Source organism: Ambystoma mexicanum, chromosome 1p (genome assembly GCF_040938575.1).
Source record: "Ambystoma mexicanum isolate Mex_15411 chromosome 1p, UKY_AmexF1_1, whole genome shotgun sequence".
In the NCBI taxonomy this organism is placed as follows: domain Eukaryota; kingdom Metazoa; phylum Chordata; class Amphibia; order Caudata; family Ambystomatidae; genus Ambystoma; species Ambystoma mexicanum.
Genome location: NC_090921.1, coordinates 288445980 through 288468486, shown reverse-complemented (window position 1 = coordinate 288468486; position 22507 = coordinate 288445980).

Genomic DNA, 22507 nt, shown 5'->3' with positions numbered 1-22507 from the left:
CACTTTGCCATTCTTACAGCCAGGACGGTAGGTGATTATGAAATCAAAATCAGCAAAAAACAGAGCCCAACGGAGCTGTCGAGATGACTGAGCCTTGGCGGTTTTCAAGTACTGTAAATTCCGATGGTCAGTGATCACTGTGATGGTATGTCTTGCGCCAAGGAGATAATATCGCCAGGCCTTAAAAGCAGATTTAATCGCTAACAGTTCTTTGTTCGTGATGGCGTAGTTAATCTCGGGAGCCGAGAATTTTCTGGACCAGAACGCAACGGGATGCAGTTGGTTAGTCTCTGGGTCCCTTTGAGAAAGGACAGCTCCCATAGCTAGACTGGATGCGTCGGTTTCGACGATATAAGGGAGATCCGGGCGCGGGTGTTTCAATACGGGTGCAGAAGTAAATTTAGCTTTTAGTTCTTGAAAGGCTTGCTCAGCTTCTTTAGACAATTCAAAACGTTTATTTTTTCTTAAGAGTGCAGTGATGGGTTGAACCACCCGTGAAAACTCCGGAATTAACCTGCGATAAGAATTGGCAAAGCCAAGCATGCTTTGAACACCTTTTACAGAGCTGGGTGATGGCCATTTGAGGATAGCATCCACTTTTCGTGAGTCCATGAGGACTCCTTTAGGTGTCAGGATAAAACCTAGAAATTCGACTTCCGTGACATGGAAAACACATTTTTCAAGTTTAGCAAATAGTTTGTGTTGGCGCAATTTCTCGAGGACTGCCCTGACATGGTTTCGATGATCAGATTCTGAAGAGGAGTATACAAGAATGTCATCGATGTATACGATAACACAAACATCGATGAGTTCCCTGAGGACATCGTTCATGAAATATTGGAAGGCAGTCGGTGCATTGCACAGTCCAAAAGGCATAACTTGGTACTCGAACAACCCATATTTAGTGCGGAAGGCAGTTTTCCATTCATCGCCTTCTTTGATTCGCACTAGATGGTAAGCCCCCCGGAGATCTAGCTTGGTGTATATGCAGGCATCTTTCACTTGGTCAAGGAGTTCAGGGATCAAAGGCAAAGGGTATCTGTTTTTGACAGTTATCTGGTTCAGTGCGCGGTAGTCTATACAAGTTCTGAGATCGCCTTCTTTTTTTGGTACGAAGAATAAAGCCGAGGATGCAGGAGACTTAGACGGGCGAATAAAACCATTGGCTAAGTACTGGTCCAGATATTGTCGTAAATGAAGATTCTCGGGCTCGGTAAGGGCATAGATCCTGCTGCAAGGGGGTGTTGCACCGGGTAGTAGATCTATCTGGCAATCGTATGACCTGTGGGGCGGTAGAGTATTGGCCTGTTCCTTTTGGAAAATGTCTTGAAACTCTTGGTACTCTGGCGGTATTTGCAAACCGACAGGAATTACGGTAGCTAGGCCAATGCTTGTATTTCGTGGATAGCAGGTTTGTACACACTCTGGAAAGGTTATCCTCTTTGCTCGCCAATCAATTTGAGGATTGTGTGTTTCCAACCAAGGGATTCCTAGAATTACTTGAAATTGCGGAGCCTTGATTACGTCAAACACCATTGCCTCCCGATGCCCGTCTTGACCCAGCAATGTCACTTCCGTGGTGGAGTGAGTTACCGGCCCAGAGGCGATTTCGGTTCCATCCACAGTGGTGATGACATCTTTATTGGTTTTAGGGCAAAGAGGGGGGTTCATCCTAGAAGCCAATTCACGATCCACGTAGTTTCCTATAGCCCCACTATCGATGTATGCCTTAATTGCATGCAACCGTTCAGGCTGCTTTGGATTTACGAGGACCATTGGCATGGTGAAGTGCGAGGTCAAAGAGTTGGTTTTTAAGCTCGGCAAGCGGACCTCTACGCTTGTCGGGCGTGGTCGTTTCCCGGCTCAGATTCTACAAGATCTTTATCCGTGGCTCCTACCGCCTTTTTGGGTGGTTTTACAGGGAAGTCTCGTAAGAAGTGTCCTGAAGTTCCACAGTAGAGGCACAATTGCATTTGCCGTCTTCTTTCACGCTCCCTTTGGGTCAAAGGTCCCTTGACTACGCCAATCTGCCTAGGTTCAGTAGCATCGACACCCTTGGGGGTGAACCTGGGCTTTGGCAAAAACCCAGGTTTCAAACCTGGACCCATCTGCTTTTCTGTTTTGAAGCCTGTGATCCAGTTGGACCACTAAGTCAATATAGTCCGAGCATTCCTGGGGTGGATTTACGACCTGGGCCAAGACATCTTTAAGTTCTCCACGTAGACCTCGATGGAATAGCGTAATTCTCTTATCCTCGGGCCATCTTGTTTCCACAACTAACCTATTGAAGGTCGCAATGTAAGCTAAGAGGTCCAGATTACCCTGTCGTAGAGATAGGAGTTTGTTGTCCAGGGTCTGTCCCTGAGAATGCCTCGCAAAAAGTCTTTCCATACTTGTCTGGAAGGCTTGAAAGTTCTGAAGGATCGGGTCGTCTTGAGTAACCAATGGGATTGACCTATCAGCTGCGCTGCCGCTGAGATAAGAAAGTACAAAGGCTACCTTGGTTTGGTCATTCGGGAAGGCCCCAGGTCTGCAGAGGAAATGCAATCGGCATTGATTCATAAATACTGCAAATCTTTTGGGATCTCCAGCAAAACGTTCAGGCGAGGCCAGTGGCACGTTTCCAGGTAGATTAATTTGCACTGGATTAGTTGACGCCACGGGGGTGAAACTACCCCCTGAACTTGGTAGAGGAGTTTGACCAGCTTGACTCTGCAACAGCTGGCGGGCAAGATCGTCAGTTCGTTCCTTTGACACAATTAACTCCCCCCTGAGGGCATTCGTCTCCTGGCGAGCGGAATGAACTTCGGCCCGTAATTCCCCTAATAGCTGGGCCAGCTGGTCTGTCTCGGAAGTTTCCATGGCGCCTGGGTAGGAAGTTATTGGCAGGCTTCGCGTTCTGTAACGCTCACCTGATTCCCACGGAGGCACCGACCCGTTCTGGACTGCTACAACTTCTTCCATGGTAAAGCGTAGTGCTTGGAAGATGGACTGGACTGGACCCCCAAACCTCGTCTGTCTGGCCCGTAGAATAATCCTTCTGTAGATGGGAAAAGGGAGTTAACTGTCTGCTAGATTGTGTGTGAGATTCCCCCCTTTTTCCCCTTCTCACCCTCCTCGAACCGTAGCTGTGCCTTCCGCAGACTCTCACCTTAATTTCTGTATGGACGTGCTCTCCATCCTGCTTCTGACTCAGGGGCGCGTAGATTTCTAGTTACTTCACTGGATCTCGGATTTGGCGAGGGTTCGATGTCTGCTTGCCTTTACCAAAATGCTGCCATAAGTATATAGTTCAAAAGATCAAGTCTTATTTGTCCCTTGGCCTTTGTTTAATTTTCAGGGACTAGGTGAGGAATCCGTGTGGAGGAATGGCTTCGCCGAGGTAAGCTCAGGTGAGTATTTTTAATGAAGGTGTGCCATAGTGGTTTGCTCCGACACCTTAATGAGTGTGTCTTATTTCCCCATAGGGGCCGGGGTACGGAAAAGCCAGAAAAGCCGCTCCGACCTGAAAAGGGAACTGAGGTCCCAACAAAATTCAGGTAAGACTTAAGGTGAGTAATCTGTCCTTTTGCAATTAGTTTGTTGCTCACCTTGTTTTGTCCTTTTTCGCCGTAGGTCTTGAATGCGACCGATGTCACCTATGGGTGCTGAAGAGGTTGCCGGCGCCACGGGAAGGTAAGTGAAAGCGGCGCGGCAGCGTGAGAAGCGGAGCGCTTCTAACTATTGTCTTTCTTTTCCGTAGGTGCTGGGATGCGGCCGATATCGCCTATGACCGCTGAAGAGCTAGACAGCGCCTCGTGAAGGTAAGCTGAAGCGGCACTGCAGCGAGCGATGAGATGCGTTTCTAACCCTTGACTTTCTTTTTCACGATCGACAGAGACAGAATCCGGATGCTGGATGAAGGTATGTAATGTCCTAATGCTTGCCTTTCTCTCCTTGCAGGTGTTCCAGGTGCAGGCGGGCGTGGCAGGAGCCAGGATGCAGGAGCCGACTCGGTGAGCGTCCTGCTGCAGATGCAGAATAACGCGAAGCACGTGTGGCCATCCGGGCGTGGTTTAAATAGCCTTGGAAGAGCTTCAGCTGAGTTCACCCAAGCATTACCATATGATCTGCCATGATGGGCCTGGCGCCTATGGCGCCAGGACAGATGCCTTTTATGAGCCTGGCGCCAAAGGCGCCAGGACAAGGTCCAAAGAGCCCCTATAGGGGTTTGCTGGGTCCTGCTTGGTGAGTATGAAGTCTGCTTCCGGGGACGCTGGGCCTGACCTGGCTCCTCGGGAGCAGGCATCATGACACAAGGCTTAAGCTCTCAGGAGGTGATGCGGGCTGGTTCTTAAGTACAGTATAGTCCCCAAGCACCCACAAAGGAATGTGCACACACTGTTAGTGAAAACCCAGTTCTTTATAGGAATAAGGCTTTGATTATGTACACATACAATAACACACTTTGTGCTCAGGCTATTCTGTAAAGATAAAGATATACTGTCTATATGTGGTACCACTATTACTCCTTTGATTCCATTAAAATGCATCAACTGTAAACAGTTTCAAAATGGCATACAAATACATTAATATAGTGAACCAACAATAGACTTGAGGAGAAAAACTGGTTAAGCAATTGGCAGAATAGTACTTTAGCTATTAAGTCACAGTTATGTGTGAGGATCACCCCACCTGGGCAACCTGCAAATAAGATAATAAACAAGCCCAGTCCATGTATTGCTTTTCAGAGTATTATCTCCTTCTAAAATAGTTCTACCACCCCAATGTACCTGGTTTAGTAGACTTCGACAGATCCTTCTTGAGTGAACTCCCTTTAAGGCAGGAGCCACAGATCGTCGAGATCCCTCGAAGAAAAAGGTGAACAATGGTGTCGAGGCAGCAGCTTCGGTCCTGGTGGTGCTCGTCAACGATCGGTCGTGGACGTCCTGCGAAGATGAGGCGTGCAATGCACCTTGATTCAAAGTGTTCTTAGGCAACAGAACGTTTCGGCTCTGGTCGGCGTCGGCACGGTGTCAAGCTGTCCCTGCTTCCGGCAACATGGCTATGACGGGCCTCCAGCAGTTACTGCAATTCTCGGAAGCCTGGTTGACGACCGTGGACGGAATGTCAGGGCACCTTTCTTCAGTTTCCCCGGCGGTCCCTGTCTCCGGTCGACAGACTTTCGAAGGCTGACTTCCAGGAAGCCTCGGTGAAGGTTCGCTGGTGCACGATGGTCCCTCGTAGCTCGGTAAGAGGTCTCGTAGCCAGGTCCTCCTCTCTTCGATCAGTTTCTTGAAGGCACAGCAGCTTTCAGATTGCGTAGAAGGGAAACAACAGTTAACCTTCTTCCGGCTCGGCTTCGAGAGTAAGACTCACGTTTCGACTTCAGCTCCTGAATAATTTCCATCAGTGAGAGGTCCACAGATATACTGTTTGGGATCTCATTCACTGTAACGATGCCCGCTCCCGGGGAGCCGGCTCAGGCCCTGCGTCCCCGAAAGCGAACATCAAGTCCCCGGGGAAGGTCCCAGCAACCCCTTATAGGGGCCCTTTGGACAGCGTCCTGGCGCCCTTGGCGCCAGGCTCATAGAAAACGTCAGTCCTGGCGCCATAGGCGCCAGGCTCATTATGAAAGTGTTTGGGTGCACTTACCTGATGCAGACCATGCTGCAGAATCCCGGCCTCCTTGAGGCCTGAAAGGAACTACTTTACCTGTGGGACTCATTTACCACCCGGGCGTGGTCGGGGAAGGATACATACCTGATTGGAGGAAGGACACATTCTAGGAACTTCTTCCAAGGCTATTTAAACCACACCCGATCAGCCACACGTGCTTCGCGTTGTTCTGCATCTAGCAGCTGGACGCTCACCCTGTCTGCTCCTGCATCTTGACTTCTGCCACACCTGCCAGCATCCTGAATCACCTGCAAAGGAAGGGAACAAGAGAACAGAAGAAGGAAAAGGCCTCACCTGCTAAACCTGCATCCCAGAAACATTTCGCCGACAATCCTGAAAAGGAAGACATTTATTTTTAAAAGCACATCGCATCAATCGCTGCAGCGCCGCATTCTACTCACCTTTACAGGGCGCCTCCATGTTCTGCAGTGACCATCCGGATTCGCAGTCGCGCCCCCGCGCCTAGGGAGAAAAAGACAAGAACAAAGGTGAGAGAAAGAAGGGAAAAGGGAAGCTAAAACTCTATGTCAAGACTTACCTGTTGGGTCATTCCTTTTTCATTTCGGGTCCGCGCCACATCCAGGCATTTTGGGGAAAAAGACATCAGCGTTAATGAGTGAATGAAAAGACATTACCAAAACACTCATTAAAGACTTACCTGATTTCCACAAGGATTTCACCGCTCACCTCGGGTCGGTGCCTGTTCCCCGGCATTCCGTACCCCGGCCCCTATGGGGAAAAAGACACTAGCATTAGAACATTAATGCATGGACACAAGGGGAACCACTTATAGAAAACTTACCTGGAAGCCAAGCAAGTTTGGTTCTCACCCATCCGAAAATCCAGTGACGTAACTGGATACCAACGCGCCCCTGCATCAGAAGCAGGATGGAGAGCTCGTCCTTCCAGACCCTAAGGTGAGACGCTACGGGGAAGCACAGAAGGGTTTTGAGGAGGGTGAGAGGGGTAAGTAGGAGGCCGATTGTATTACCCCGCAGACAGTTAACCCCATATTCTCACCTACAGAAGGATACTTCTGCGAGTCAGACAAGCCAGATCTGGGGCCCGGTCCAGTCCGTCTGTCATGATCTCTGCTTCCAAAAGATCAGGACTTGCCCGACTCCCTTGGAAGCAGACCCATAACCCCGGTTCCGAGTGCCAGCCAGTCCCAATTGGGACCTTTTGGACCCTGTCCTGGCGCCAGTGGCACCAGGCTCATAAAGATGCCCAGTCCCAGCGCTGGAAGCGCCGGGCTCATAATGCTTGGGTGGACTTACCTGCAGCAGACCATGCTGCTTACTTACCTGCCAGTTGAACCCCTGATCCTCTTCTGTTTGGGACTACTTTTCCTGTTGGGTGGGGCAGGAGCCACTCCCTAGGTTCAGAACACTGGAACTCTTCTGGAAAGCAGGAACTCTTTTCTTACCTAGGCGTGGCTGTGGAAGGAGACACCTAAGCACTACAGGAGGCTATTTAAACCACACCCGATGGATGAATCTTGCTTTGCGTTATTCTGCATTCTCTGCAGCAGAACGCTCATCGTGTCTTCTGCTTCTGATCCTGGGCCTAAGGGAACAAAGGCTTACCATCCTGGAATCCAGTCTTCAGCAGCACCTGTAAAGACAAAGAAAGAACAGGTTAGCACTACAGTCTTCAGTGGCAGCGCATCTCTTACCTGGTCCATCGGCTGTCACCAACGCCTCGTGCTGCATTCCGGCATCTGAAAGACAAAGGCTTACCTACTCTTCGCATGCTCCGGAGGTCTTCGCACTGCATTCCGGCATCTGAAAGACAAAAGCTTACCAGCTCTTCGCACGCTCCGGAGGCCTTCGGCGCTGCATCCCGCATCTGAAAGACAAAAGAAGGTGCGTTTAAAGACATTGGGCAACTTTATTACTCACGTGCCATTACTCCTTCCCACGCCGAATCCAGTGGGTATTCCAGCACCCTTCAGCTTCTCTAAAGCTCCGAACTTGTACCTGCAAGATAAAAGGGACAGTTAGTGCGCATCGTGAAGCAGGCTACAAGCGCTTACTTACGTGCTTCCAGGCGCTTCTATTCCTCACGCGGGTTCGATCCTCAAATCTCATCAGCCCGCCATCCGCCATCGCCGGAACCCTGCAAAACAAGAGATATCATTACAAAAGACTTTTAAGACATTTGAAGTGCCCAGAACTTACCGTTCGTGCAGTTAATGACGGACAGCAGTCCTCTGAGGTCAAGAGGCCTGCACCCTTATCCAGTGAAGAAACTGGTTACGGCACCCTGCCCCGAGGCAGATGGAGAGCTCGGCGTTCACTTACCTAAGACATCTTACTCTTAGAGTCAGACATACAGTGCACAGAGGTCCAGCCAAAGAGCCAACCGTGTGTTACACATCACCTTTGAAGATACGGCATTCACCCAGTCAAGACCGGCGCCTCTGCGGGAATCAGGTGAGCGTTACAGAACGCAAAGCCTACTGCAAAACTCCCACCCAGGCGCTATGGAAACCTCGGATACCGACCAGCTAGCCCAGTTACTTGGGGAACTAAGAGCAGAAGTGCATGCAGCCCGTCAGGAAACGAATGCTCTAAGAAGGGAACTGATTATTTCCAAGGAGCGAACAGACGATCTCGCTAGACAATTGCTACAGTCACAAGCCGGACAAACTCCGTTACCCGCATCAGGGGCAAATCTTCCTTCAACATCCTCTACGAACCCAGTGCAGATCAACCTACCTGGGAATGTACCTCTGGCTCCGCCCGAACGATTTTCTGGTGACCCAAAGAGGTTTGCAGTATTTATTAATCAGTGCCGGTTGCACTTCTTATGCCGGCCAGCAGCCTTTCCAACTGATCAAGCTAAGGTAGCTTTCGTGCTTTCTTACCTTAGTGGCAATGCGGCAGACTGGTCGATCCCTCTAGTTAATCAAGATGATCCGGTTCTCCATGATTTGCAAGCTTTTCAGCTCAGTATGGAAAAACTGTTTGCAAGACATTCACAGGGGCAGGCCTTGGACAATGAGCTCCTTTAATTGCGACAGGGTAATCAAGACCTTTTGGCTTATATTGCGTCTTTCAACAGACTGATAGTGGAAACTCGATAGCCTGAGGACAAAAGGATTACGCTGTTTTATAGAGGTCTACGTGGAGAGCTCAAAGATGTGTTAGCCCAAGTAGTGAATCCCCCGCAAGACTGTTCGGACTATATTGACTTAGTCGTTCAAATTGACCACAGACTGCAGAACAGGAAGGCCGATCGTTCCAAGTTTGATGCTCGAGTATTTTCCAAACCCACCAACTCCTACCAAAGGAGTAGACTCCGGGGAACCCATGCAAATAGTGGGCCTGAAAGGACCACTAACACAAAAGGAGCGGGAAAGGAGAAAACAGCTGCAATTATGCCTCTATTGTGGAAACTCGGGCCACTTTCTTCGGGACTGTCCGGTGAAACCAGCCAAGAAGGCAGTAGGAGCTGTAGTTACCAGGGTCACAAACTCTGAGCAGGGAAACGACCTTGCCCGATAAGAATAGAGGTCCTCTTGCCGAGCGTTAAAACCAGTTCCGTGACCTCGCATTTCGTGATACCTATGGTCCTCATTAGCCCTGAACATCCGGATCGATTACATGCGATTGAAGCTTACGTCGACAGCGGTGCCATCGGCAATTATGTGGATCATGAAATGGTTTTGAGGATGAATCTGACTCTTTGTCCAAAGGCTGTAAAGGACGTCATTACTACGGTGGATGGTACGGAGATAGCCTCCGGACCAGTAACGCATACCACCCAAGAAGTGACGCTAGTAAGTCAAGATGGACACCATGAGAAGATTGTGCTCGATGTGATCAAGGCCCCTGAGTTCCAGATAATTCTAGGAATTCCTTGGTTAGAGAAGCACAATCCTCAGATCGATTGGCGAGCAAGAACGGTTCAGTTTCCAGAATGTGTCTCTACTTGTCACCCTCGACCTGGTGTTGCACTGGCAGCAATTTCCTCGGAGGCTCCCCAGTTACCTCCTGAATACCTAGAATTCCAAGATGTTTTCCGGAAGGATCAGGCTAACTCTCTACCTCCTCATAGGTCTTATGACTGCCAGATAGACCTGATACCTGGATCTACTCCTCCTTGTAGTAGAATTTATGCCCTCACCGAGCCTGAGAACCTTCACCTCCGACAATACCTGGATCAATACCTAGCGAATGGGTTTATTCGTCCTTCCAAGTCCCCTGCTTCCTCAGCTTTGTTCTTCGTTCCAAAAAAAGAAGGGGACCTTAGAACTTGTATAGATTATCGCGCCCTGAACCAGATCACCGTTAAGAATAGATATCCGTTACCTTTGATCCCTGAACTCCTGGACCAAGTCAGAAAAGCATGCATATATACAAAGCTGGATCTTAGAGGAGCCTACCACTTGGTACGAGTAAAAGAGGGCGATGAATGGAAGACGGCCTTCCGCACCAAGTATGGGCTATTTGAATATCAGGTCATGCCCTTCGGACTTTGCAATGCCTCGGCCGCCTTTCAATATTTTATGAACGATGTCCTCAGAGAGCTCATAGATGTGTGTGTTGTTGTTTACACTGACGACATCCTCGTTTATTCTTCATCGGAAACTGAACATCGGAAACACGTGAAAATAGTCCTCGAGAGATTGCGTCAACACAAACTTTTCGCTAAGTTGGAAAAATGTGTTTTCAACGTGACTGAAGTTGAATTCTTGGGATTCATATTATCACCTAGCGGAGTGCGTATGGATTCAAAGAAGGTCGATGGAATTCTCAAATGGCCATCGCCATCCTCCGTAAAAGGTGTTCAAAGCATGTTAGGCTTCGCTAACTTTTACCGCAGGTTTATCCCCGAATTCTCTCGAATAGTCCAGCCCATCACCGCCTTGTTAAAGAAAAACAAACGTTTTGAATGGTCTACCGAGGCGGAACAAGCTTTCCAGAATTTGAAGACTAGATTTATCTCTGCACCGATCTTAAAACATCCTCGCCCAGAACTCCCCTACATCGTTGAAACTGATGCTTCGAGCCTTGCCATGGGGGCAGTTCTATCACAAAAGGACCCAGTAACCAATCAGTTGCATCCCGTGGCATTTTGGTCCCGCAAATTCTCGCCTCCTGAAATCAATTACACTATTACGGATAAGGAACTTCTAGCTATCAAGTCCGCCTTTAACACTTGGCGGCATTATCTTCTGGGGGCCCGACACACCGTTACTGTGATTACAGATCACCGAAACCTGCAATATTTGAAAACCGCATAAGCTCAATCCTCTAGGCAACTCCGTTGGGCACTATTCTTTGCCGAGTTTGACTTCATAATTACCTATCGACCTGGTACAAAAAATGGTAAAGCTGATGCCCTTTCTCGAATGGGAGTAGAAGAACATTTGATCAATCCTAAACCTGTACCTATCATTCCCGAACAAAGAATTCTAGGTGTAATCGCCACACAATCCATAGAGGAAGTTAAGGATAAAGCCAGGCTACTGGTAACTCCAGCAGACATACAGAATTGGCATCTGCAGGGAAAGGACTTTACGGTGAAGGACAACCTATTATATTTCCAAGAACGGTTATACCTGCCCAGCACAGATTTACAGAAAAAGGTAATCTCTTGTTATCACGATTCTTTAATGGAAGGACATCCCGGTATGACCAAGACCTCGGAAAAGATCAAGCGCTTCTTCTGGTGACCGTCTTGGAAAAAAGATATCAGAGACTTTATAATGTCCTGTGGAGTATGCGCCCAAAACAAGAGTCAAAAGGAAAAACCAGCCGGCCTCTTATGCCCTATTGACATCCCGCCTCGCCCTTGGCATACGCTTTCTATGGACTTCATCACCGATCTACCTCCATGCTCCGGATACAATACGATCCTAGTAATCGTGGACCTATTCTCCAAGATGGCGCATTTCATTCCACTCAAAGGCTTACCAACAGCAGCAACTCTGGCCCGAGAATTTCTCGAAAACATCGTCCGACTGCACGGTTTTCCTTCAGTTCTAATTTCGGATCGAGGTAGTCAATTTATTTCTCATTTTTGGCGAAGTTGCTGTCGGTCGGCTCAAATTGATGTGAGACTTTCGACCAGCCAACACCCTCAAACCGACGGACAAACCGAGAGGACCAATCAAACTCTGGAACAGTATTTGTGCTGCATGCTACAACAAACTGAAAAAACTTGGAAAGATATCCTTTGGATAGCCGAATTTGCCTACAATAACTCTGTCCACTCGGGAACTGGGAAGACCCCGTTTTTTCTTTTATACGGTAGTCACCCTCGAACCTCGGAGTTGGATCCACTCCAAGATCTTGGAACACCAGCAGTAGACCACCTGCATTCTACAATCACCCAAGCCTTTAAGGAAGCCGTTTCTCACCTTCAAAGGGCTAAAGAACAATACAAGAAAGGAGCAGACCAACATCGGAAGGAAGCCCCCCAATATCAAGTAGGAGATCAAGTCTGGTTATCCACCAAATATCTACCTCTAAAAGGACCACGCACATTCAACCCAAGATATCTTGGTCCCTATTCCATCACTACCATAGTAAATCCAGTAGCGGTCAAGTTGGACTTGCCCCCTCACATGAAGATACATCCGGTCTTCCACGTCTCTCTATTAAAACCCGTGCAACCTCAAACCCGACTAACTACATCTCCAAAACCTATTCTAGTTGATGGAGAACTCGAGTTTGAAGTCAAAAGCATCCTGGATTCCAAGATCTCCAAATCTAAACTATTTTACCTGATTGACTGGAAAGGCTACGGTCCCCAAGAAAGATCCTGGGAACCTGCAGAATATGTCCACGCGCCTCGTCTAATCAAAAGATTTCATCGAACATTTCCTAACAAGCCCAAACCCCCGAAGAAGCCTGGGTTTGGGAGGGGCCTTGAGGGGGGGTGCTGTCATGATCTCTGCTTCCAAAAGATTAGGACTTGCCCGACTCCCTTGGAAGCAGACCCATAACCCCGGTTCCGAGTGCCAGCCAGTCCCAATTGGGACCTTTTGGACCCTGTCCTGGCGCCAGTGGCACCAGGCTCATAAAGATGCCCAGTCCCAGTGCTGGAAGCGCCGGGCTCATAATGCTTGGGTGGACTTACCTGCAGCAGACCATGCTGCTTACTTACCTGCCAGTTGAACCCCTGATCCTCTTCTGTTTGGGACTACTTTTCCTGTTGGGTGGGGCAGGAGCCACTCCCTAGGTTCAGAACACTGGAACTCTTCTGGAAAGCAGGAACTCTTTTCTTACCTAGGCGTGGCTGTGGAAGGAGACACCTAAGCACTACAGGAGGCTATTTAAACCACACCCGATGGATGAATCTTGCTTTGCGTTATTCTGCATTCTCTGCAGCAGAACGATCATCGTGTCTTCTGCTTCTGATCCTGGGCCTAAGGGAACAAAGGCTTACCATCCTGGAATCCAGTCTTCAGCAGCACCTGTAAAGACAAAGAAAGAACAGGTTAGCACTACGGTCTTCAGTGGCAGCGCATCTCTTACCTGGTCCATCGGCTGTCACCAACGCCTCGTGCTGCATTCCGGCATCTGAAAGACAAAGGCTTACCTACTCTTCGCATGCTCCGGAGGTCTTCGCACTGCATTCCGGCATCTGAAAGACAAAAGCTTACCAGCTCTTCGCACGCTCCGGAGGCCTTCGGCGCTGCATCCCGCATCTGAAAGACAAAAGAAGGTGCGTTTAAAGACATTGGGCAACTTTATTACTCACGTGCCATTACTCCTTCCCACGCCCAATCCAGTGGGTATTCCAGCACCCTTCAGCTTCTCTAAAGCTCCGAACTTGTACCTGCAAGATAAAAGGGACAGTTAGTGCGCATCGTGAAGCAGGCTACAAGCGCTTACTTACGTGCTTCCAGGCGCTTCTATTCCTCACGCGGGTTCGATCCTCAACTCTCATCAGCCCGCCATCCGCCATCTCCGGAACCCTGCAAAACAAGAGATATCATTACAAAAGACTTTTAAGACATTTGAAGTGCCCAGAACTTACCGTTCGTGCAGTTAACGACGGACAGCAGTCCTCTGAGGTCAAGAGGCCTGCACCCTTATCCAGTGAAGAAACTGGTTACGGCACCCTGCCCCGAGGCAGATGGAGAGCTCGGCGTTCACTTACCTAAGACATCTTACTCTTCGAGTCAGACATACAGTGCACAGAGGTCCAGCCCAAAGAGCCAACCGTGTGTTACACATCACCTTTGAAGATACGGCATTCACCCAGTCAAGACCGGCGCCTCTGCGGGAATCAGGTGAGCGTTACACCGTCTTCCGAACCCTGCGCATCACCTTAGACGAGGACACAGCAGCGCGAACCAGGCCAGCGCCCCCGTGGGAGTCAGGTGAGCGTTACAGAACGCAAAGCCTTCCTACAAATTCCCACCCAGGCGCTATGGAAACTTCTGAGACTGATCAGTTGGCCCAATTACTGGGGGTATTACTGGCTGAAGTACATGCCGCTCGTCAAGAGACTAATGCCCTCAAGAGGGAATTAATAATATCAAAGGAAAGAACTGATGACCTGGCCAGACAGCTTTTGCAAGGGTCAAGCTGGACAAACTCCTCTACCCTGTTCCGGAGGGAACCCCGCTCCTGTGGTTCCCAGTAACCCTGTGCAGATTAATCTACCTGGAAACATGCCGCTGGCCCCACCTGAACGCTTTGCTGGGGACCCCAAACGATTTGCCGTATTCATGAATCAGTGTCGTTTGCACTTCCTATGCAGACCTGGGGCCTTCCCTAATGATCAGACCAAAGTAGCCTTTGTATTGTCATATCTCAGCGGCTGCGCTGCCGATTGGTCAGTTCCACTGGTTACTCAAGATGACCCGATTCTCCGTGATTTTCAAGGATTTCAAGCAAGCATGGAAAGGTTATTTGCTCGACACTCTCAGGGCAGGCTCTGGATGACGAACTTCTATCCCTGCGACAGGGCAATCAGGACATCCTATCCTATATTGCAACCTTTAATAGACAGACTAATTGTAGAAACGGGATGGCCAGAGGATAAAAGAGTCACGTTATTTTATCGAGGTCTACGCGGAGAACTTAAAGATGTCTTGGCCCAAGTTGTAAATCCGCCCCAAGAATGCACAGAATATATAGACTTAGTGGTCCAATTGGATCACAGACTTCAAAACAGAAAAACAGATCGGTCCAGGTTTGAGACCCGGGTGTTGGTCAAGACCCACGCTAACCCCAAGGGAGTTGATGTCTCTGAGCCTATGCAAATTGGAGAGGTTAAAGAACCCTTAACTCAAAAGGAACGTGAAAGGAGGCGGCAGTTAAAATTATGTCTTTATTGTGGGAACTCTGGACACTTTCTACGAGATTGCCCGGAAAAACCGCCCCGAAAAGCGGTAGGAGCCGCTGATAAAAACCATGAGGACTCTGTTTCGGGAAACGACTCAGCCCGACAAGCGTAGGGGTCCGCTTGCCGAGCTTGAAAACTAACTCTCAGACCTCGCATTTCATTGTGCCAATGGTTCTCGTAGATCCAGAAAAGCCTAAGCGGTTGCATGCAATAAAGGCATACATCGATAGTGGGGCTATTGGAAACTATGTGGATCGTGAATTGGCCTCTAGGATTAACCTCCCTTTCCGTCCTAAAACCAGCAAAGATGTCATCACCACAGTCGATGGAACTGAAATTGCCTCTGGACCGGTAACACATTCCACTACTGGGGTGACTCTTATTGGTCCTGACGGCCATCGGGAGGCAGTTGAGTTTGATGTAATCAAGGCTCCACAGTTTCAGGTTATTCTTGGAATTCCTTGGTTAGAGACACATAATCCTCGAATTGATTGGCGAGCTAAGAGAATAACCTTCCCGGATTGTGCACAAACATGCTACCCAGAAAACCTGAAGATTAATCTAGCATCTGTAACCTCTGCCTCCATGCAATTACCTCCGGAATACCAGGACTTTCCGGACGTCTTCCAAAAGGAACAGGCCAAGACGTTACCTCCTCACCGATCGTACGATTGCCAAATCGATCTGGTGCCCGGTGCACAACCCCCTTGTAGCAGGATTTATGCCCTTACCGAACCTGAGAATCTGCATTTGAGACAATATTTGGATCAATACCTCGCCAATGGTTTTATTCGCCCGTCAAAGTCCCCGGCATCCTCGGCTTTGTTCTTCGTGCCTAAAAAAGAAGGCGACCTTAGAACTTGTATCGATTACCGCGCATTGAACCAGATAACGGTTAAAAACCGTTATCCTCTGCCTCTGATTCCTGAACCACTTGACCAGGTGAAGGACGCTTGCATAAACACCAAGTTAGATCTCCGGGGGGCATATCATCTGGTGCGAGTAAAAGAAGGCGACGAATGGAAAACAGCCTTCCGTACAAAATATGGATTATTCGAATACCAGGTAATGCCTTTCGGGTTGTGCAATGCGCCTGCTGCCTTCCAATTCTTCATGAAGGATGTCCTTCGGGAACTCATCGATGTTTGCGTTGTCGTCTATATCGATGACATTCTAGTGTACTCCTCTTCGGAATCTGATCACAGAAAACACGTTTGGGGCAGTTCCCGAAAAACTGCGCCAACACAAACTATTTGCTAAACTGGAGAAATGTGTTTTCCATACCACAGAAGTTGAGTTTCTCGGTTTCATCCTGACACCCAAAGGAGTCCGAATGGACTCAAGAAAAGTGGATGCCATCCTCAAATGGCCATCACCTAGCTCTGTAAAAGGGATTCAAAGCATGCTCGGCTTTGCCAATTTCTATCGCAGGTTTATCCCGGAATTTTCACGCATAGTACAACCCATTACTGCACTCTTGAGGAAAAATAAACGTTTTGAATGGTCTGAAGAAGCCGAGCAGGCCTTCCAGGATTTAAAAGCTAAGTTTACCTCTGCACCTATATTGAAACACCCACGTCCAGATCTCCCGTATGTCGTTGAAACTGACGCATCCAGCCTAGCCATGGGAGCAGTTCTGTCTCAAAGAGATCCTGAAACCAACCAACTGCATCCCGTAGCGTTTTGGTCCAGAAAATTCTCGGCACCAGAGATTAATTACGCAATCACTGATAAAGAACGGTTAGCCATAAAGTCTGCTTTTAAAGCCTGGCGGCATTACCTGCTTGGCGCTCGACATACCATCACGGTGATCACTGATGACCGGAATTTAAAGTATTTGAAAACCGTCAAGGCTCAGTCATCACGGCAGCTCCGATGGGCTTTGTTTTTCGCTGAATTTGATTTCGTGATTACATATGCAAGAACGGCAAAGCAGACGCCTTATCCCGAATTGGAATGGGAGAATCTGATACAAACTCAGAACCAATACCAATAATTCCCGAACAGAGAATTCTAGGCATGACTTTGTTACAAACGCTTGAAGACATTCAAGTCAGAGTGAAACAACTCCTGGACCCTACAGTCCTACAGGATTAGATACAAAAGGGATCAGACTTTACCATAGATAATGTTTTACCTTATTACCAAGGATGCTTATTCCTGCCGCACAAGGATTTACACAAACTAGTTATTTCAGGTTATCATGATACATTAATAGAGGGACACCCCGGTATTGCCAAGACAATGGAAAAGGTGAAACGACAATTCTGGTGGCCCTCTTGGCGAAAAGATGTTAAATCTTTTGTGATGTCCTGTGGTGATTGCGCCCGAAATAAAGGTCAAAAGAAAAGACCAGCCGGTCTCCTTCAACCTCTAGACATACCGCCAGCACCCTGGCACACCCTATCAATGGATTTTATTACGGACTTGCCTCCTTGTTCGGGATACAATACCATTCTGGTAATTGTGGATTTGTTTTCCAATATGGCCCACTTCATTCCTTTGAAAGGTTTACCTTCAGCTTCTGTCCTAGCCAAAGAATTCCTCGAAAATATTGTTCGGCTACATGGATTCCCATCTATACTAATCTCTGACCGGGGAAGCCAATTCATTTCCCACTTCTGGCGCATATGTTGTCAAATGGCACAAATCGACGTAAGATTATCGACCAGTCACCACCCTCAGACCGATGGTCAGACCGAGAGGACAAATCAGACCCTTGAGCAGTACTTACGGTGTATGTTACTGCAATCTGAAAGCAACTGGAAAGACATTCTTTGGATAGCCGAATACGCATATAATAATTCGGTACACTCTGGAACTGGCCATAGTCCTTTTTATACCTTGTTTGGACATCACCCTCGAACCTCAAACCTCGACTCACCTCAGAACCTCGGAGTGCCCGCACTAGAACATCTGCATTCTACCATTACCCGAGCCTTCAAAGAGGCAACCACACATTTACAACAAGCCAAGAGAAAATACAAGGAGAATGCTGACCTACATCGGAGTGAAGCACCTCCGTATCAGATTGGGGATCAAGTGTGGTTAGCGACCAGACATTTACCGCTCAAAGGGCCTCGAACTTTTAACCCAAAATATCTGGGACCTTATTCTACTACGGCAATAATTAACCCAGTAGCGGTTAAACTTGATTTACCAGCTAATATGCGAATTCACCCTGTTTTTCATGTGTCACTTCTGAAACCAGTGGTCCCCGGAACCCGACTACTCAACCCTCCAGAACCTATTCAAATAGATGGGGAACCCGAATTCGAAGTGAAGAACATTTTAGATTCAAAAATGTTTAGGTCAAAGCTTTTCTACCTAATCGATTGGAAGGGGAACGGACCTCAGGACAGGTCTTGGGAACCTAGTGACCATGTTCATGCACCTCGATTAGTCAGGAAATTCCACCGACTCTTCCCAAACAAACCAAACCCCCGGAGGGAACAACCTTGGGAGGGGCCTTGGGGGGAGTGCTGTCACGATGCCCGCTCCCGGGGAGCCGGCTCAGGCCCTGCGTCCCCGAAAGCGGACATCAAGTCCCCGGGGAAGGTCCCAGCAACCCCTTATAGGGGCCCTTTGGACAGCGTCCTGGCGCCTATGGCGCCAGGCTCATAGAAAACGTCAGTCCTGGCGCCATAGGCGCCAGGCTCATTATGAAAGTGTTTGGGTGCACTTACCTAATGCAGACCATGCTGCAGAACCCCGGCTTCCTTGAGGCCTGAAAGGAACTACTTTACCTGTGGGACTCATTTACCACCCGGGCGTGGTCGGGGAAGGATACATACCTGATTGGAGGAAGGACACATTCTAGGAACTTCTTCCAAGGCTATTTAAACCACACCCGATCAGCCACACGTGCTTCGCGTTGTTCTGCATCTAGCAGCTGGACGCTTATCTTGACTTCTGCCACACCTGTCAGCATCCTGAATCACCTGCAAAGGAAGGGAACAAGAGAACAGAAGAAGGAAAAGGCCTCACCTGCTAAACCTGCATCCCAGAGACATTTCGCCGACAATCCTGAAAAGGAAGACATTTATTTTTAAAAGCACATCGCATCAATCGCTGCAGCGCCGCATTCTACTCACCTTTACAGGGCGCCTCCATGTTCAGCAGCGACCATCCGGATTCGCAGTCGCGCCCCCGCGCCTAGGGAGAAAAACACAAGAACAAAGGTGAGAGAAAGAAGAGAAAAGGGAAGCTAAAACTCTATGGCCCTCATTACGACCCTGGCGGAAAGTGACTGACCTGACCGCCATAGCGTAAATAGCGTTTCCGCCATTGCATGACGGAGCAAAGTGCGTCTAATTCCGACCCATCGGGCACGAGCACTACGCCATGGCGGAAGTCCAAAGTCCGCGATGGCGGAAATGTCCCCAAAACGGCCCTCACCGCCGCCGTACGGCGCCCTAGGTGCAATTCCGCCACCAATCTTAGCGGTCACCGCAATGAGCGGCAATCGGAAAGTACGGTGACCGTAAATATACGGAAACGGAAGTAAAAACATGGTCCCGGAACGGGAAACAGCACGCCGTACACCTATAAAATCACAATTTCCACACAACCATTAAAAATACTACCCTGAGACTCATCCCAACCCGTCATCCACCCTAGTGAAACCAATAAAAATGGGAAAAGTAGCGAAAAAAGCGTGCGACCGCAAGCGGCAGGTCCACTTCTCCCGTGAGGAACTCACCGTGCTCACAGAGACCCTCCAGGAGAATGCTGCCGTCGTCTTCTCGACGCAAATGACCAGGACGGCACTTGCGAACAAGAAGGCCATATGGGCCCTGGTGGCACAGCGGGTAAGTGCGGTGGGGACCGCAACCCACAGCAATGCAGAAAGCGATGGGACGACTTGCGGATACGCGTACGGAGCATACTATCCGCCAACCGTAACATTGCCACAGCTACCGGGGGAGGATCGGAATCACCCATCAAGTTGACCCCCTGGGAAGAAATCTGTGCCTCCACCATTGGAATGGAGAGTATAGAGGGAGTCGGAGGGATGGAGAAAGGAGTGCAGACATCCGAAGAATCAGGTAGGTGGCCCAAATAAAACAATGCTAAATCCACAATGTCCAATCATGTGAAGTACCATGTGTCCACATAGTACAACAGTAACACATGTCCAGGAGAACGTCCACATACATTGGCCTGATAGCGCACTTTAAAACTCACATTAAATACATAAATAATTAAAAATCCTAAAAACACCCTCTACACGTGCAGCAGGCACACCCTAACTGCAGGCTGCAAAACAACTGCATCCTCAATCCACACAAAAATGAAACCACCTCCAAGGCCCCAACCCAAATCACCCTCAGGTACCACCCCAATGCATGTGATACATTGCCATTCCAATTTCCACAGACCCATTAATAACGCTCGCCCTCCTTTACTCCACCACAGGGTCCGATTCAAACGACGAGCTCCAGGACACCCCTACCAGCACACCTGCAAAGAGGGCCAAGACCAACGGCCAAAGACCCTCCACCTCAGCTGCACGCATCAAGACACGGCAGCAGCACAAATCAAGTGGCAGCACACAGGAGGGAACTTCAACAGGCACCCCAGCAGCCAGCATGCCCACAACAGCACCACCACAGGTCCCCCCAATGGATGCCACAGAAGGCACTGCTTCTGGTGGCAGCAGCACCATAGGTGACACTGCATTAATGGCAGCATGCTCCGACACAGAAAACAGGGATGTCGAAGTAAGATCCATCCATGACCTGTCTCAATCCCCCTGTTTGTTCCATCCCGTACACCATGAGGATACCACGCAGGGGACCCACAAGACGACGACTGGCCATCCCCCACAAGCCCTGTGGCAAGGCAACATGAGGTGACCAGCCCCTCTGTGACACCACCGCAAATGCCCATGGCACAGCAGAGGCAACAGTCCCTCAACCAGGTGATCGTGCAACAGCAGCAACTGGCCACGCTCCTCAAGGACCATGCTGATGAATGTGGGGGTACTAAGGCAGCCATAGAAACATCAACTGAGACACTTACGGCAGAAATGGAGAGAAGTACAGAGACACTAAGGGCACAAATGGAGAGAAGCACCGAGAGCCTGAGAGTACAAATGGAGAGAAGCACTGAGAGCCTGAGAGTACAAATGGAGAGAAGCACCGAGAGCCTGAGGGGGGAACTGCATGCGACGTCCAAAGACGTATGTGCTGAACTTGCCGCTGTGCGCCGTGTGCTCACTGAGCTCTCACAAACCCTTAGGGACATGCATGGACGTGAGCAGGCAGAGACATCATCCGTTGCAAGTTCCGTCCAGGGCAGCCCCCAACGTAGATCTGGGAGAAACCTGCGCTCCACAGGCAGGGGTGCCCCTGATACCCGGAGAGGGGGCTTGCAATAGCGTCTGCCCACTGACAATGAGCATCTTCGGACACTGGTGTTCGGGGGGGAGGTAGGAGGGTGGAGGGGGTGTGTTGGGCTCACTTGGGTGGCGGGTCGATGGGGTGTGTAACATAATTTCACATATGCCATAAACAATGCACGATCATCCAATGAGATGTGTGGACATTGATCTTTGTGTACGAGGCCTTAATAGGCGTACAGTCCATATTGTGCATGTTCCAGACACACACAGTGCCACAAGTCCCGTGTCCATGTATCAGCCACCAGGCGTGAGTGCTAGAAGCATGCATCTATGATATGCTGACGAATGTCACGGCCCTCCTGTGCCTCGCAGACTCCTCGAGGTGCTGCCACATCCCCACCCTCATCATGACCATCTTCAGGTGCTTGCAGTTCTGCGTCAGGGGGCATGGGCACATTTCTACGTACGCACATGTTGTGTAGCATGACACATGACATGACCATCTTTGCAACCTTCTCATGGCGGTACAGGAGTGCCCCGCCAGACCTGCTGAGGCAGCGGAAACGAGTCTTCAGTAGGCCGAATGCCTGTTCTATGACTACACGGGTACGTGAGTGGGCATGGTTGTAGTCCTCCTCATGCTGGTTCTGTGGGTTCCGGAGTGGTGTAAGGAGCCATCTCTTCAGTGGATACCCGGCATCACCTGTATGTGGACAATAAAGGATGTTTGTGGAATGACATTGCTACGTACGCATCCCCCCCCCCTTCCTGCCAGGTCATTGCCGCATCACATACCCCAAATTATCATGCATGAAATGAGACTCACCGAATAGCCAGGATCTGTTCCCTGCGTGACGCTCCATGTAGCGTGGTATTGTAGAGTTCCTCAAGACCATAGAATCATGGGTTGATCCAGGAAATCGGGCACAACAATGTGTAATGATCCTGTTGGAGTCACACACCATTTGTACATTCAGAGAATGAAATTGTTTTCGGTTGCGGTACTGGGCCTCCATGGCATGTGGGACGACCAATTCCACATGGGTGCAGTCGATGGCACCAATGCAACCCGGTATGCCGCCAAGTGCATGGATCCCCACTTTTGTGTTCGTAATTTCCTGCTCCGAGCGTGGTAGAGAGATGTAGTCGTCTGCGTGCTTCAGGAGGGCATCGAGCACTTGCAATAGTGTC